The 13,919-nt window shown below is 44.2% G+C and overlaps 19 non-coding genes across 19 annotated transcripts in view; all 19 read left to right on the plus strand.

Annotated features, from left to right (window-relative positions):
* trnaq-uug (transfer RNA glutamine (anticodon UUG)) overlaps positions 1 to 24 on the plus strand; it is a 72-nt gene extending 48 nt beyond the window's left edge. Inside the window, exon 1 of the tRNA in view lies at positions 1 to 24. This exon is cut by the window's left edge and continues 48 nt beyond it. This is a non-coding gene — a tRNA (tRNA-Gln).
* A 300-nt stretch (positions 25 to 324) lies between these two features.
* On the plus strand, positions 325 to 397 carry trnav-aac (transfer RNA valine (anticodon AAC)). Its single transcript has one exon. It is a non-coding gene; the product is annotated as a tRNA-Val (tRNA).
* A 2,071-nt stretch (positions 398 to 2,468) lies between these two features.
* Positions 2,469 to 2,541, plus strand: trnav-aac (transfer RNA valine (anticodon AAC)). Its single transcript has one exon. It is a non-coding gene; the product is annotated as a tRNA-Val (tRNA).
* Positions 2,542 to 2,836: 295 nt separating this feature from the next.
* Positions 2,837 to 2,908, plus strand: trnaq-uug (transfer RNA glutamine (anticodon UUG)). Its single transcript has one exon. It is a non-coding gene; the product is annotated as a tRNA-Gln (tRNA).
* Positions 2,909 to 3,775: 867 nt separating this feature from the next.
* On the plus strand, positions 3,776 to 3,848 carry trnav-aac (transfer RNA valine (anticodon AAC)). The gene has a single exon. It is a non-coding gene; the product is annotated as a tRNA-Val (tRNA).
* Positions 3,849 to 4,141: 293 nt separating this feature from the next.
* On the plus strand, positions 4,142 to 4,213 carry trnaq-uug (transfer RNA glutamine (anticodon UUG)). Its single transcript has one exon. It is a non-coding gene; the product is annotated as a tRNA-Gln (tRNA).
* A 300-nt stretch (positions 4,214 to 4,513) lies between these two features.
* trnav-aac (transfer RNA valine (anticodon AAC)) lies at positions 4,514 to 4,586 on the plus strand. Its single transcript has one exon. It is a non-coding gene; the product is annotated as a tRNA-Val (tRNA).
* A 494-nt stretch (positions 4,587 to 5,080) lies between these two features.
* trnav-aac (transfer RNA valine (anticodon AAC)) lies at positions 5,081 to 5,153 on the plus strand. Its single transcript has one exon. It is a non-coding gene; the product is annotated as a tRNA-Val (tRNA).
* A 565-nt stretch (positions 5,154 to 5,718) lies between these two features.
* Positions 5,719 to 5,790, plus strand: trnaq-uug (transfer RNA glutamine (anticodon UUG)). The gene has a single exon. It is a non-coding gene; the product is annotated as a tRNA-Gln (tRNA).
* A 667-nt stretch (positions 5,791 to 6,457) lies between these two features.
* Positions 6,458 to 6,529, plus strand: trnaq-uug (transfer RNA glutamine (anticodon UUG)). The gene has a single exon. It is a non-coding gene; the product is annotated as a tRNA-Gln (tRNA).
* Positions 6,530 to 6,829: 300 nt separating this feature from the next.
* Positions 6,830 to 6,902, plus strand: trnav-aac (transfer RNA valine (anticodon AAC)). Its single transcript has one exon. It is a non-coding gene; the product is annotated as a tRNA-Val (tRNA).
* A 1,233-nt stretch (positions 6,903 to 8,135) lies between these two features.
* On the plus strand, positions 8,136 to 8,208 carry trnav-aac (transfer RNA valine (anticodon AAC)). The gene has a single exon. It is a non-coding gene; the product is annotated as a tRNA-Val (tRNA).
* A 295-nt stretch (positions 8,209 to 8,503) lies between these two features.
* trnaq-uug (transfer RNA glutamine (anticodon UUG)) lies at positions 8,504 to 8,575 on the plus strand. The gene has a single exon. It is a non-coding gene; the product is annotated as a tRNA-Gln (tRNA).
* An 867-nt stretch (positions 8,576 to 9,442) lies between these two features.
* Positions 9,443 to 9,515, plus strand: trnav-aac (transfer RNA valine (anticodon AAC)). The gene has a single exon. It is a non-coding gene; the product is annotated as a tRNA-Val (tRNA).
* Positions 9,516 to 9,810: 295 nt separating this feature from the next.
* Positions 9,811 to 9,882, plus strand: trnaq-uug (transfer RNA glutamine (anticodon UUG)). Its single transcript has one exon. It is a non-coding gene; the product is annotated as a tRNA-Gln (tRNA).
* Positions 9,883 to 10,182: 300 nt separating this feature from the next.
* trnav-aac (transfer RNA valine (anticodon AAC)) lies at positions 10,183 to 10,255 on the plus strand. Its single transcript has one exon. It is a non-coding gene; the product is annotated as a tRNA-Val (tRNA).
* Positions 10,256 to 11,759: 1,504 nt separating this feature from the next.
* On the plus strand, positions 11,760 to 11,832 carry trnav-aac (transfer RNA valine (anticodon AAC)). The gene has a single exon. It is a non-coding gene; the product is annotated as a tRNA-Val (tRNA).
* Positions 11,833 to 12,127: 295 nt separating this feature from the next.
* trnaq-uug (transfer RNA glutamine (anticodon UUG)) lies at positions 12,128 to 12,199 on the plus strand. The gene has a single exon. It is a non-coding gene; the product is annotated as a tRNA-Gln (tRNA).
* Positions 12,200 to 13,066: 867 nt separating this feature from the next.
* trnav-aac (transfer RNA valine (anticodon AAC)) lies at positions 13,067 to 13,139 on the plus strand. Its single transcript has one exon. It is a non-coding gene; the product is annotated as a tRNA-Val (tRNA).
* The last annotated feature ends 780 nt before the right edge of the window (positions 13,140 to 13,919 follow it).

Raw genomic sequence — 13,919 nt, forward strand, 5'->3', positions numbered from 1 at the left:
TGAGTTCAAATCTCGGTGGAACCTTCAGGTATGTGAGTTCTGGAAAGAAGATCAGTTGAGTAGGCTAGTCAGTTGGCAAGTCACATTTGAGTGCATGATTGATCAAATCCAGTTGAGAGGATTTGCTGTATCGCTAGTTGAACATTTATGGTGTCTTCTTGAATATTCATTGGCGATGCTTCTATTTTTCCGTGCTCTCCCAGAGTAGTTTGTTAAAATCCCACTTCTGACACAATTTGTTGCCACTCCATAATCTCTTTCCCTCAGCCACAAAATTTGGGAATACTTTGGACTCCGGAACACTCATCGGCAGCCACAGCGACAGTTTCCGTAGTGTAGCGGTTATCACATTCGCCTAACACGCGAAAGGTCCTCAGTTCGACACTGGGCGGAAACATTACTTTCTCCAGCTTTTTTTATTTCATCCTTGTGTGAAGATGTATGACTGCCCGTTACTGATAGCAACATCAACATATTCATCATTTTGGACAGGAGGGGAGACTCATCTGCTATTCTTCAAATTCTATCAAGAAAACAGCAAATGTTCTGCACCATAGAAAGCGCATCCCGCCCTGCCTCCTATGAGCTGTCCCTAGGCACCACTCCGGAGCTCTGTGAGAATGCATCTCCAACAGATAATCTTTGTCGTAAAGTCATTTTTTGCAGCTTTTCAAGAGATTCTCTGATGCTGAGGTGTGAAACGGACTTTGGTGAACCCCCAGCTGCTGAGTGACAATGGCACCCTCCCCGTCAGGGAATCGAACCCTGTTCCTCCGCATGACAGACGGATTCTAACCTTTGACCAGCGAAGATTAAGAATACTTTGCTTGACTGTCGTGCCCATGCTGAGAATACAAACTGTAAGAGTATTACTGAAAAATTGACCAAAAAAATCCCTTTGCTATAAAACCTTTCGTTGTAAACCATTTGCATGACTGAGAGCGTACTTTGACTGTGGACGGGGTTCCATGGTGTAATGGTTAGCACTCTGGACTTTAAATCCAGTGATTCAAGTTCAAATCTCAGTGGAACCTTCAGGTATGTGAGTTCTGGAAAGAAGATCAGTTGAGTAGGCTAGTCGGTTGGCAAGTCACATTTGAGTGCATGATTGATCAAATCCAGTTGAGAGGATTTGCTCTATCACTAGTTGAACCTTTTTGGTGTCTTCTTGAATATTCATTGGCGATGCTTCTATTTTTCCGTGCTCTCCCAGAGTAGTTTGTTAAAATCCCACTTCTGACACAATTTTTTGCCACTCCATAATCTCTTTCCCTCAGCCACAAAATTTGGGAATACTTTGGACTCCGGAACACTCATCAGCAGCCACAGCGACAGTTTCCGTAGTGTAGCGGTTATCACATTCGCCTAACACGCGAAAGGTCCTCAGTTCGGCACTGGGCGGAAACATTACTTTCTCCAGCTTTATTTATTTCATCCTTGTGTGAAGATGTATGACCGCCCGTTACTGATAGCAACATCAACATATTCATCATTTTGGATAGGAGGGGAGACTCATCTGCTATTCTTCTCATTCTGTCAAGACAACAGCAAATGTTCTGGACCATAGAAAGCGCATCCCGACCTGCCTCCTATGAGCTGTCCCTAGGCACCACTCCAGGGCTCTGTGAGAATGCATCTCCAGCAGATAATCTCTGTCGTAAAGCATTTGCATGACTGAGAGCGTACTTTGACTATGGATTTGCTGTATCACTAGTTGAACCTTTATGGTGTCTTCTTGAATATTCATTGGCGATGCTTCTATTTTTCCGTGCTCTCCCAGAGTATTTTGTTAAAATCCCACTTCTGACACAATTTTTTGCTACTCCAGAATCTCTTTCCCTCAGCCACAAAATTTGGGAATACTTTGGAGTCCGGAACACTCATCGGCAGCCACAGCGACAGTTTCCGTAGTGTAGCGGTTATCACATTCGCCTAACACGCGAAAGGTCCTCAGTTCGGCACTGGGCGGAAACATTACTTTCTCCAGCTTTATTTATTTCATCCTTGTGTGAAGATGTATGACCGCCCGTTACTGATAGCAACATCAACATATTCATCATTTTGGATAGGAGGGGAGACTCATCTGCTATTCTTCTCATTCTGTCAAGACAACAGCAAATGTTCTGGACCATAGAAAGCGCATCCCGACCTGCCTCCTATGAGCTGTCCCTAGGCACCACTCCAGGGCTCTGTGAGAATGCATCTCCAGCAGATAATCTCTGTCGTAAAGCATTTGCATGACTGAGAGCGTACTTTGACTATGGATTTGCTGTATCACTAGTTGAACCTTTATGGTGTCTTCTTGAATATTCATTGGCGATGCTTCTATTTTTCCGTGCTCTCCCAGAGTATTTTGTTAAAATCCCACTTCTGACACAATTTTTTGCTACTCCAGAATCTCTTTCCCTCAGCCACAAAATTTGGGAATACTTTGGAGTCCGGAACACTCATCGGCAGCCACAGCGACAGTTTCCGTAGTGTAGCGGTTATCACATTCGCCTAACACGCGAAAGGTCCTCAGTTCGACACTGGGCGGAAACATTACTTTGTCCAGCTTTATTTATTTCATCCTTGAGTGAAGATGTATGACTGCCCGTTACTGATAGCAACATCAACATATTCATCATTTTGGATATGAGGGGAGACTCATCTGCTATTCTTCTCAATCTGTCAAGACAACAGCAAATGTTCTGGACCATAGAAAGCGCATCCCGACCTGCCTCCTAATAGCTGTCCCTAGGCACCACTCCAGGGCTCCGTGAGAATGCATCTCCAGCAGATAATCTCTGTCGTAAAGCATTTTTCATGACTGAGAGCGTACTTTGACTTTGGACAGGGTTCCATGGTGTAATGGTTAGCACTCTGGACTTTGAATCCAGTGATCTGAGTTCAAATCTCGGTGGAACCTTCAGGTATGTGAGTTCTGGAAAGAAGATCAGTTGAGTAGGCTAGTCAGTTGGCAAGTCACATTTGAGTGCATGATTGATCAAATCCAGTTGAGAGGATTTGCTGTATCGCTAGTTGAACATTTATGGTGTCTTCTTGAATATTCATTGGCGATGCTTCTATTTTTCCGTGCTCTCCCAGAGTAGTTTGTTAAAATCCCACTTCTGACACAATTTGTTGCCACTCCATAATCTCTTTCCCTCAGCCACAAAATTTGGGAATACTTTGGACTCCGGAACACTCATCGGCATCCACAGCGACACTTTCCGTAGTGTAGCGGTTATCACATTCGCCCAACACGCGAAAGGTCCTCAGTTCAACACTGGGCAGAAACATTACTTTGTCCAGCTTTATTTATTTCATCCTTTTGTGAAGATGTATGACTGCCCGTTACTAATAGCAACATCAACATATTCATCATTTTGGATAGGAGGGTAGACTCATCTGCTATTCTTCTCATTCTGTCAAGACAACAGCAAATGTTCTGGACCATAGAAAGCGCATCCCGACCTGCCTCCTATGAGCTGTCCCTAGGCACCACTCCAGGGCTCTGTGAGAATGCATCTCCAGCAGATAATCTCTGTCGTAAAGCATTTGCATGACTGAGAGCGTACTTTGACTATGGATTTGCTGTATCACTAGTTGAACCTTTATGGTGTCTTCTTGAATATTCATTGGCGATGCTTCTATTTTTCCGTGCTCTCCCAGAGTATTTTGTTAAAATCCCACTTCTGACACAATTTGTTGCCACTCCATAATCTCTTTCCCTCAGCCACAAAATTTGGGAATACTTTGGACTCCGGAACACTCATCGGCAGCCACAGCGACAGTTTCCGTAGTGTAGCGGTTATCACATTCGCCTAACACGCGAAAGGTCCTCAGTTCGACACTGGGCGGAAACATTACTTTCTCCAGCTTTTTTTATTTCATCCTTGTGTGAAGATGTATGACTGCCCGTTACTGATAGCAACATCAACATATTCATCATTTTGGACAGGAGGGGAGACTCATCTGCTATTCTTCTCATTCTGTCAAGACAACAGCAAATGTTCTGGACCATAGAAAGCGCATCCCGACCTGCCTCCTATGAGCTGTCCCTAGGCACCACTCCAGGGCTCTGTGAGAATGCATCTCCAGCAGATAATCTCTGTCGTAAAGCATTTGCATGACTGAGAGCGTACTTTGACTATGGAAGTGTTCCATGGTGTAATGGTTAGCACTCTGGACTTTGAATCCAGTGATCCGAGTTCAAATCTCGGTGGAACCTTCAGGTATGTGAGTTCTGGAAAGAAGTTAAGCTGAGTAGGCTAGTCAGTTGGCAAGTCACATTTGAGTGCATGATTGATCAAATCCAGTTGAGAGGATTTGCTCTATCACTAGTTGAACCTTTTTGGTGTCTTCTTGAATATTCATTGGCGATGCTTCTATTTTTCCGTGCTCTCCCAGAGTAGTTTGTTAAAATCCCACTTCTGACACAATTTTTTGCCACTCCATAATCTCTTTCCCTCAGCCACAAAATTTGGGAAAACTTTGGACTCCGGAACACTCATCAGCAGCCACAGCGACAGTTTCCGTAGTGTAGCGGTTATCACATTCGCCTAACACGCGAAAGGTCCTCAGTTCGACACTGGGCGGAAACGTTACTTACTCCAGCTTTATTTATTTCATCCTTGTGTGAAGATGTATGACTGCCCGTTACTGATAGCAACATTAACATATTCATCATTTTGGATAGGAGGGTAGACTCATCTGCTATTCTTCTCATTCTGTCAAGACAACATCAAATGTTCTGGACCATAGAAAGCGCATCCCGCCCTGCCTCCTATGAGCTGTCCCTAGGCACCACTCCAGGGCTCTGTGAGAATGCATCTCCAGCAGATAATCTCTGTCGTAAAGCATTTGCATGACTGAGAGCGTACTTTGACTTTGAATTTGCTGTATCACTAGTTGAACCTTTATGGTGTCTTCTTGAATATTCATTGGCGATGCTTCTATTTTTCCGTGCTCTCCCAGAGTATTTTGTTAAAATCCCACTTCTGACACAATTTGTTGCCACTCCATAATCTCTTTCCCTCAGCCACAAAATTTGGGAATACTTTGGACTCCGGAACACTCATCGGCAGCCACAGCGACAGTTTCCGTAGTGTAGCGGTTATCACATTCGCCTAACACGCGAAAGGTCCTCAGTTCGACACTGGGCGGAAACATTACTTTGTCCAGCTTTATTTATTTCATCCTTGAGTGAAGATGTATGACTGCCCGTTACTGATAGCAACATTAACATATTCATCATTTTGGATATGAGGGGAGACTCATCTGCTATTCTTCTCATTCTGTCAAGACAACAGCAAATGTTCTGGACCATAGAAAGCGCATCCCGACCTGCCTCCTAATAGCTGTCCCTAGGCACCACTCCGGAGCTCCGTGAGAATGCATCTCCAACAGATAATCTTTGTCGTAAAGTCATTTTTTGCAGCTTTTCAAGAGATTCTCTGATGCTGAGGTGTGAAACGGACTTTGGTGAACCCCCAGCTGCTGAGTGACAATGGCACCCTCCCCGTCAGGGAATCGAACCCTGTTCCTCCGCATGACAGACGGATTCTAACCTTTGACCAGCGAAGATTAAGAATACTTTGCTTGACTGTCGTGCCCATGCTGAGAATACAAACTGTAAGAGTATTACTGAAAAATTGACCAAAAAAATCCCTTTGCTATAAAACCTTTCGTTGTAAACCATTTGCATGACTGAGAGCGTACTTTGACTATGGACAGGGTTCCATGGTGTAATGGTTAGCACTCTGGACTTTGAATCCAGTGATTCGAGTTCAAATCTCGGTGGAACCTTCAGGTATGTGAGTTCTGGAAAGAAGATCAGTTGAGTAGGCTAGTCAGTTGGCAAGTCACATTTGAGTGCATGATTGATCAAATCCAGTTGAGAGGATTTGCTGTATCACTAGTTGAACCTTTATGGTGTCTTCTTGAATATTCATTGGCGATGCTTCTATTTTTCCGTGCTCTCCCAGAGTAGTTTGTTAAAATCCCACTTCTGACACAATTTGTTGCCACTCCATAATCTCTTTCCCTCAGCCACAAAATTTGGGAAAACTTTGGACTCCGGAACACTCATCGGCAGCCACAGCGACAGTTTCCGTAGTGTAGCGGTTATCACATTTGCCTAACACGCGAAAGGTCCTCAGTTCGACACTGGGCGGAAACATTACTTTGTCCAGCTTTATTTATTTCATCCTTGTGTGAAGATGTATGACTGCCCGTTACTGATAGCAACATCAACATATTCATCATTTTGGATAGGAGGGGAGACTCATCTGCTATTCTTCTCATTCTATCAAGACAACAGCAAATGTTCTGGACCATAGAAAGCGCATCCCGACCTGCCTCCTATGAGCTGTCCCTAGGCACCACTCCAGGGCTCTGTGAGAATGCATCTCCAACATATAATCTCTGTCGTAAAGCATTTGCATGACTGAGAGCGTACTTTGACTGTGGAAGGGGTTCCATGGTGTAATGGTTAGCACTCTGGACTTTGAATCCAGTGATCCGAGTTCATATCTCGGTGGAACCTTCAGGTATGTGAGTTCTGGAAAGAAGATCAGTTGAGTAGGCTAGTCGGTTGGCAAGTCACATTTGAGTGCATGATTGATCAAATCCAGTTGAGAGGATTTGCTGTATTACTAGTTGAACCTTTATGGTGTCTTCTTGAATATTCATTGGTGATGCTTCTATTTTTCCGTGCTCTCCCAGAGTAGTTTGTTAAAATCCCACTTCTGACACAATTTTTTGCCACTCCAGAATCTCTTTCCCTCAGCCACAAAATTTGGGAATACTTTGGACTCCGGAACACTCATCGGCAGCCACAGCGAGAGTTTCCGTAGTGTAGCGGTTATCACATTCGCCTAACACGCGAAAGGTCCTCAGTTCGACACTGGGCGGAAACATTACTTTCTCCAGCTTCTTTTATTTCATCCTTGTGTGAAGATGTATGACTGCCCGTTACTGATAGCAACATCAACATATTCATCATTTTGTATAGGAGGGGAGACTCATCTGCTATTCTTCTCATTCTGTCAAGACAACAGCAAATGTTCTGGACCATAGAAAGCGCATCCCAACCTGCCTCCTATGAGCTGTCCCTAGGCACCACTCCAGGGCTCTGTGAGAATGCATCTCCAGCAGATAATCTCTGTCGTAAAGCATTTGCATGACTGAGAGCGTGCTTTGACTGTGGATGGGGTTCCATGGTGTAATGGTTAGCACTCTGGACTTTAAATCTAGTGATTCGAGTTCAAATCTCAGTGGAACCTTCAGGTATGTGAGTTCTGGAAAGAAGATCAGTTGAGTAGGCTAGTCGGTTGGCAAGTCACATTTGAGTGCATGATTGATCAAATCCAGTTGAGAGGATTTGCTGTATTACTAGTTGAACCTTTATGGTGTCTTCTTGAATATTCATTGGCGATGCTTCTATTTTTCCGTGCTCTCCCAGAGTAGTTTGTTAAAATCCCACTTCTGACACAATTTGTTGCCACTCCATAATCTCTTTCCCTCAGCCACAAAATTTGGGAATACTTTGGACTCCGGAACACTCATCAGCAGCCACAGCGACAGTTTCCGTAGTGTAGCGGTTATCACATTCGCCTAACACGCGAAAGGTCCTCAGTTCGGCACTGGGCGGAAACATTACTTTCTCCAGCTTTATTTATTTCATCCTTGTGTGAAGATGTATGACCGCCCGTTACTGATAGCAACATCAACATATTCATCATTTTGGATAGGAGGGGAGACTCATCTGCTATTCTTCTCATTCTGTCAAGACAACAGCAAATGTTCTGGACCATAGAAAGCGCATCCCGACCTGCCTCCTATGAGCTGTCCCTAGGCACCACTCCAGGGCTCTGTGAGAATGCATCTCCAGCAGATAATCTCTGTCGTAAAGCATTTGCATGACTGAGAGCGTACTTTGACTATGGATTTGCTGTATCACTAGTTGAACCTTTATGGTGTCTTCTTGAATATTCATTGGCGATGCTTCTATTTTTCCGTGCTCTCCCAGAGTATTTTGTTAAAATCCCACTTCTGACACAATTTGTTGCCACTCCATAATCTCTTTCCCTCAGCCACAAAATTTGGGAATACTTTGGACTCCGGAACACTCATCAGCAGCCACAGCGACAGTTTCCGTAGTGTAGCGGTTATCACATTCGCCTAACACGCGAAAGGTCCTCAGTTCGACACTGGGCGGAAACATTACTTTGTCCAGCTTTATTTATTTCATCCTTGAGTGAAGATGTATGACTGCCCGTTACTGATAGCAACATCAACATATTCATCATTTTGGATATGAGGGGAGACTCATCTGCTATTCTTCTCATTCTGTCAAGACAACAGCAAATGTTCTGGACCATAGAAAGCGCATCCCGACCTGCCTCCTAATAGCTGTCCCTAGGCACCACTCCAGGGCTCCGTGAGAATGCATCTCCAGCAGATAATCCCTGTCGTAAAGCATTTTTCATGACTGAGAGCGTACTTTGACTTTGGACAGGGTTCCATGGTGTAATGGTTAGCACTCTGGACTTTGAATCCAGTGATCTGAGTTCAAATCTCGGTGGAACCTTCAGGTATGTGAGTTCTGGAAAGAAGATCAGTTGAGTAGGCTAGTCAGTTGGCAAGTCACATTTGAGTGCATGATTGATCAAATCCAGTTGAGAGGATTTGCTGTATCGCTAGTTGAACATTTATGGTGTCTTCTTGAATATTCATTGGCGATGCTTCTATTTTTCCGTGCTCTCCCAGAGTAGTTTGTTAAAATCCCACTTCTGACACAATTTGTTGCCACTCCATAATCTCTTTCCCTCAGCCACAAAATTTGGGAATACTTTGGACTCCGGAACACTCATCGGCATCCACAGCGACACTTTCCGTAGTGTAGCGGTTATCACATTCGCCCAACACGCGAAAGGTCCTCAGTTCAACACTGGGCGGAAACATTACTTTGTCCAGCTTTATTTATTTCATCCTTTTGTGAAGATGTATGACTGCCCGTTACTAATAGCAACATCAACATATTCATCATTTTGGATAGGAGGGTAGACTCATCTGCTATTCTTCTCATTCTGTCAAGACAACAGCAAATGTTCTGGACCATAGAAAGCGCATCCCGACCTGCCTCCTATGAGCTGTCCCTAGGCACCACTCCAGGGCTCTGTGAGAATGCATCTCCAGCAGATAATCTCTGTCGTAAAGCATTTGCATGACTGAGAGCGTACTTTGACTATGGATTTGCTGTATCACTAGTTGAACCTTTATGGTGTCTTCTTGAATATTCATTGGCGATGCTTCTATTTTTCCGTGCTCTCCCAGAGTATTTTGTTAAAATCCCACTTCTGACACAATTTTTTGCTACTCCAGAATCTCTTTCCCTCAGCCACAAAATTTGGGAATACTTTGGAGTCCGGAACACTCATCGGCAGCCACAGCGACAGTTTCCGTAGTGTAGCGGTTATCACATTCGCCTAACACGCGAAAGGTCCTCAGTTCGACACTGGGCGGAAACATTACTTTGTCCAGCTTTATTTATTTCATCCTTGAGTGAAGATGTATGACTGCCCGTTACTGATAGCAACATCAACATATTCATCATTTTGGATATGAGGGGAGACTCATCTGCTATTCTTCTCATTCTGTCAAGACAACAGCAAATGTTCTGGACCATAGAAAGCGCATCCCGACCTGCCTCCTAATAGCTGTCCCTAGGCACCACTCCAGGGCTCCGTGAGAATGCATCTCCAGCAGATAATCTCTGTCGTAAAGCATTTTTCATGACTGAGAGCGTACTTTGACTTTGGACAGGGTTCCATGGTGTAATGGTTAGCACTCTGGACTTTGAATCCAGTGATCTGAGTTCAAATCTCGGTGGAACCTTCAGGTATGTGAGTTCTGGAAAGAAGATCAGTTGAGTAGGCTAGTCAGTTGGCAAGTCACATTTGAGTGCATGATTGATCAAATCCAGTTGAGAGGATTTGCTGTATCGCTAGTTGAACATTTATGGTGTCTTCTTGAATATTCATTGGCGATGCTTCTATTTTTCCGTGCTCTCCCAGAGTAGTTTGTTAAAATCCCACTTCTGACACAATTTGTTGCCACTCCATAATCTCTTTCCCTCAGCCACAAAATTTGGGAATACTTTGGACTCCGGAACACTCATCGGCAGCCACAGCGACAGTTTCCGTAGTGTAGCGGTTATCACATTCGCCTAACACGCGAAAGGTCCTCAGTTCGACACTGGGCGGAAACATTACTTTCTCCAGCTTTTTTTATTTCATCCTTGTGTGAAGATGTATGACTGCCCGTTACTGATAGCAACATCAACATATTCATCATTTTGGACAGGAGGGGAGACTCATCTGCTATTCTTCAAATTCTATCAAGAAAACAGCAAATGTTCTGCACCATAGAAAGCGCATCCCGCCCTGCCTCCTATGAGCTGTCCCTAGGCACCACTCCGGAGCTCTGTGAGAATGCATCTCCAACAGATAATCTTTGTCGTAAAGTCATTTTTTGCAGCTTTTCAAGAGATTCTCTGATGCTGAGGTGTGAAACGGACTTTGGTGAACCCCCAGCTGCTGAGTGACAATGGCACCCTCCCCGTCAGGGAATCGAACCCTGTTCCTCCGCATGACAGACGGATTCTAACCTTTGACCAGCGAAGATTAAGAATACTTTGCTTGACTGTCGTGCCCATGCTGAGAATACAAACTGTAAGAGTATTACTGAAAAATTGACCAAAAAAATCCCTTTGCTATAAAACCTTTCGTTGTAAACCATTTGCATGACTGAGAGCGTACTTTGACTGTGGACGGGGTTCCATGGTGTAATGGTTAGCACTCTGGACTTTAAATCCAGTGATTCAAGTTCAAATCTCAGTGGAACCTTCAGGTATGTGAGTTCTGGAAAGAAGATCAGTTGAGTAGGCTAGTCGGTTGGCAAGTCACATTTGAGTGCATGATTGATCAAATCCAGTTGAGAGGATTTGCTCTATCACTAGTTGAACCTTTTTGGTGTCTTCTTGAATATTCATTGGCGATGCTTCTATTTTTCCGTGCTCTCCCAGAGTAGTTTGTTAAAATCCCACTTCTGACACAATTTTTTGCCACTCCATAATCTCTTTCCCTCAGCCACAAAATTTGGGAATACTTTGGACTCCGGAACACTCATCAGCAGCCACAGCGACAGTTTCCGTAGTGTAGCGGTTATCACATTCGCCTAACACGCGAAAGGTCCTCAGTTCGGCACTGGGCGGAAACATTACTTTCTCCAGCTTTATTTATTTCATCCTTGTGTGAAGATGTATGACCGCCCGTTACTGATAGCAACATCAACATATTCATCATTTTGGATAGGAGGGGAGACTCATCTGCTATTCTTCTCATTCTGTCAAGACAACAGCAAATGTTCTGGACCATAGAAAGCGCATCCCGACCTGCCTCCTATGAGCTGTCCCTAGGCACCACTCCAGGGCTCTGTGAGAATGCATCTCCAGCAGATAATCTCTGTCGTAAAGCATTTGCATGACTGAGAGCGTACTTTGACTATGGATTTGCTGTATCACTAGTTGAACCTTTATGGTGTCTTCTTGAATATTCATTGGCGATGCTTCTATTTTTCCGTGCTCTCCCAGAGTATTTTGTTAAAATCCCACTTCTGACACAATTTTTTGCTACTCCAGAATCTCTTTCCCTCAGCCACAAAATTTGGGAATACTTTGGAGTCCGGAACACTCATCGGCAGCCACAGCGACAGTTTCCGTAGTGTAGCGGTTATCACATTCGCCTAACACGCGAAAGGTCCTCAGTTCGACACTGGGCGGAAACATTACTTTGTCCAGCTTTATTTATTTCATCCTTGAGTGAAGATGTATGACTGCCCGTTACTGATAGCAACATCAACATATTCATCATTTTGGATATGAGGGGAGACTCATCTGCTATTCTTCTCAATCTGTCAAGACAACAGCAAATGTTCTGGACCATAGAAAGCGCATCCCGACCTGCCTCCTAATAGCTGTCCCTAGGCACCACTCCAGGGCTCCGTGAGAATGCATCTCCAGCAGATAATCTCTGTCGTAAAGCATTTTTCATGACTGAGAGCGTACTTTGACTTTGGACAGGGTTCCATGGTGTAATGGTTAGCACTCTGGACTTTGAATCCAGTGATCTGAGTTCAAATCTCGGTGGAACCTTCAGGTATGTGAGTTCTGGAAAGAAGATCAGTTGAGTAGGCTAGTCAGTTGGCAAGTCACATTTGAGTGCATGATTGATCAAATCCAGTTGAGAGGATTTGCTGTATCGCTAGTTGAACATTTATGGTGTCTTCTTGAATATTCATTGGCGATGCTTCTATTTTTCCGTGCTCTCCCAGAGTAGTTTGTTAAAATCCCACTTCTGACACAATTTGTTGCCACTCCATAATCTCTTTCCCTCAGCCACAAAATTTGGGAATACTTTGGACTCCGGAACACTCATCGGCATCCACAGCGACACTTTCCGTAGTGTAGCGGTTATCACATTCGCCCAACACGCGAAAGGTCCTCAGTTCAACACTGGGCAGAAACATTACTTTGTCCAGCTTTATTTATTTCATCCTTTTGTGAAGATGTATGACTGCCCGTTACTAATAGCAACATCAACATATTCATCATTTTGGATAGGAGGGTAGACTCATCTGCTATTCTTCTCATTCTGTCAAGACAACAGCAAATGTTCTGGACCATAGAAAGCGCATCCCGACCTGCCTCCTATGAGCTGTCCCTAGGCACCACTCCAGGGCTCTGTGAGAATGCATCTCCAGCAGATAATCTCTGTCGTAAAGCATTTGCATGACTGAGAGCGTACTTTGACTATGGATTTGCTGTATCACTAGTTGAACCTTTATGGTGTCTTCTTGAATATTCATTGGCGATGCTTCTATTTTTCCGTGCTCTCCCAGAGTATTTTGTTAAAATCCCACTTCTGACACAATTTGTTGCCACTCCATAATCTCTTTCCCTCAGCCACAAAATTTGGGAATACTTTGGACTCCGGAACACTCATCGGCAGCCACAGCGACAGTTTCCGTAGTGTAGCGGTTATCACATTCGCCTAACACGCGAAAGGTCCTCAGTTCGACACTGGGCGGAAACATTACTTTCTCCAGCTTTTTTTATTTCATCCTTGTGTGAAGATGTATGACTGCCCGTTACTGATAGCAACATCAACATATTCATCATTTTGGACAGGAGGGGAGACTCATCTGCTATTCTTCAAATTCTATCAAGAAAACAGCAAATGTTCTGCACCATAGAAAGCGCATCCCGCCCTGCCTCCTATGAGCTGTCCCTAGGCACCACTCCGGAGCTCTGTGAGAATGCATCTCCAACAGATAATCTTTGTCGTAAAGTCATTTTTTGCAGCTTTTCAAGAGATTCTCTGATGCTGAGGTGTGAAACGGACTTTGGTGAACCCCCAGCTGCTGAGTGACAATGGCACCCTCCCCGTCAGGGAATCGAACCCTGTTCCTCCGCATGACAGACGGATTCTAACCTTTGACCAGCGAAGATTAAGAATACTTTGCTTGACTGTCGTGCCCATGCTGAGAATACAAACTGTAAGAGTATTACTGAAAAATTGACCAAAAAAATCCCTTTGCTATAAAACCTTTCGTTGTAAACCATTTGCATGACTGAGAGCGTACTTTGACTGTGGACGGGGTTCCATGGTGTAATGGTTAGCACTCTGGACTTTAAATCCAGTGATTCAAGTTCAAATCTCAGTGGAACCTTCAAGTATGTGAGTTCTGGAAAGAAGATCAGTTGAGTAGGCTAGTCGGTTGGCAAGTCACATTTGAGTGCATGATTGATCAAATCCAGTTGAGAGGATTTGCTGTATTACTAGTTGAACCTTTATGGTGTCTCCTTGAATATT

Source organism: Odontesthes bonariensis, chromosome 6, assembly GCF_027942865.1.
Source record: "Odontesthes bonariensis isolate fOdoBon6 chromosome 6, fOdoBon6.hap1, whole genome shotgun sequence".
Taxonomy (NCBI): Eukaryota; Metazoa; Chordata; class Actinopteri; order Atheriniformes; family Atherinopsidae; genus Odontesthes; species Odontesthes bonariensis.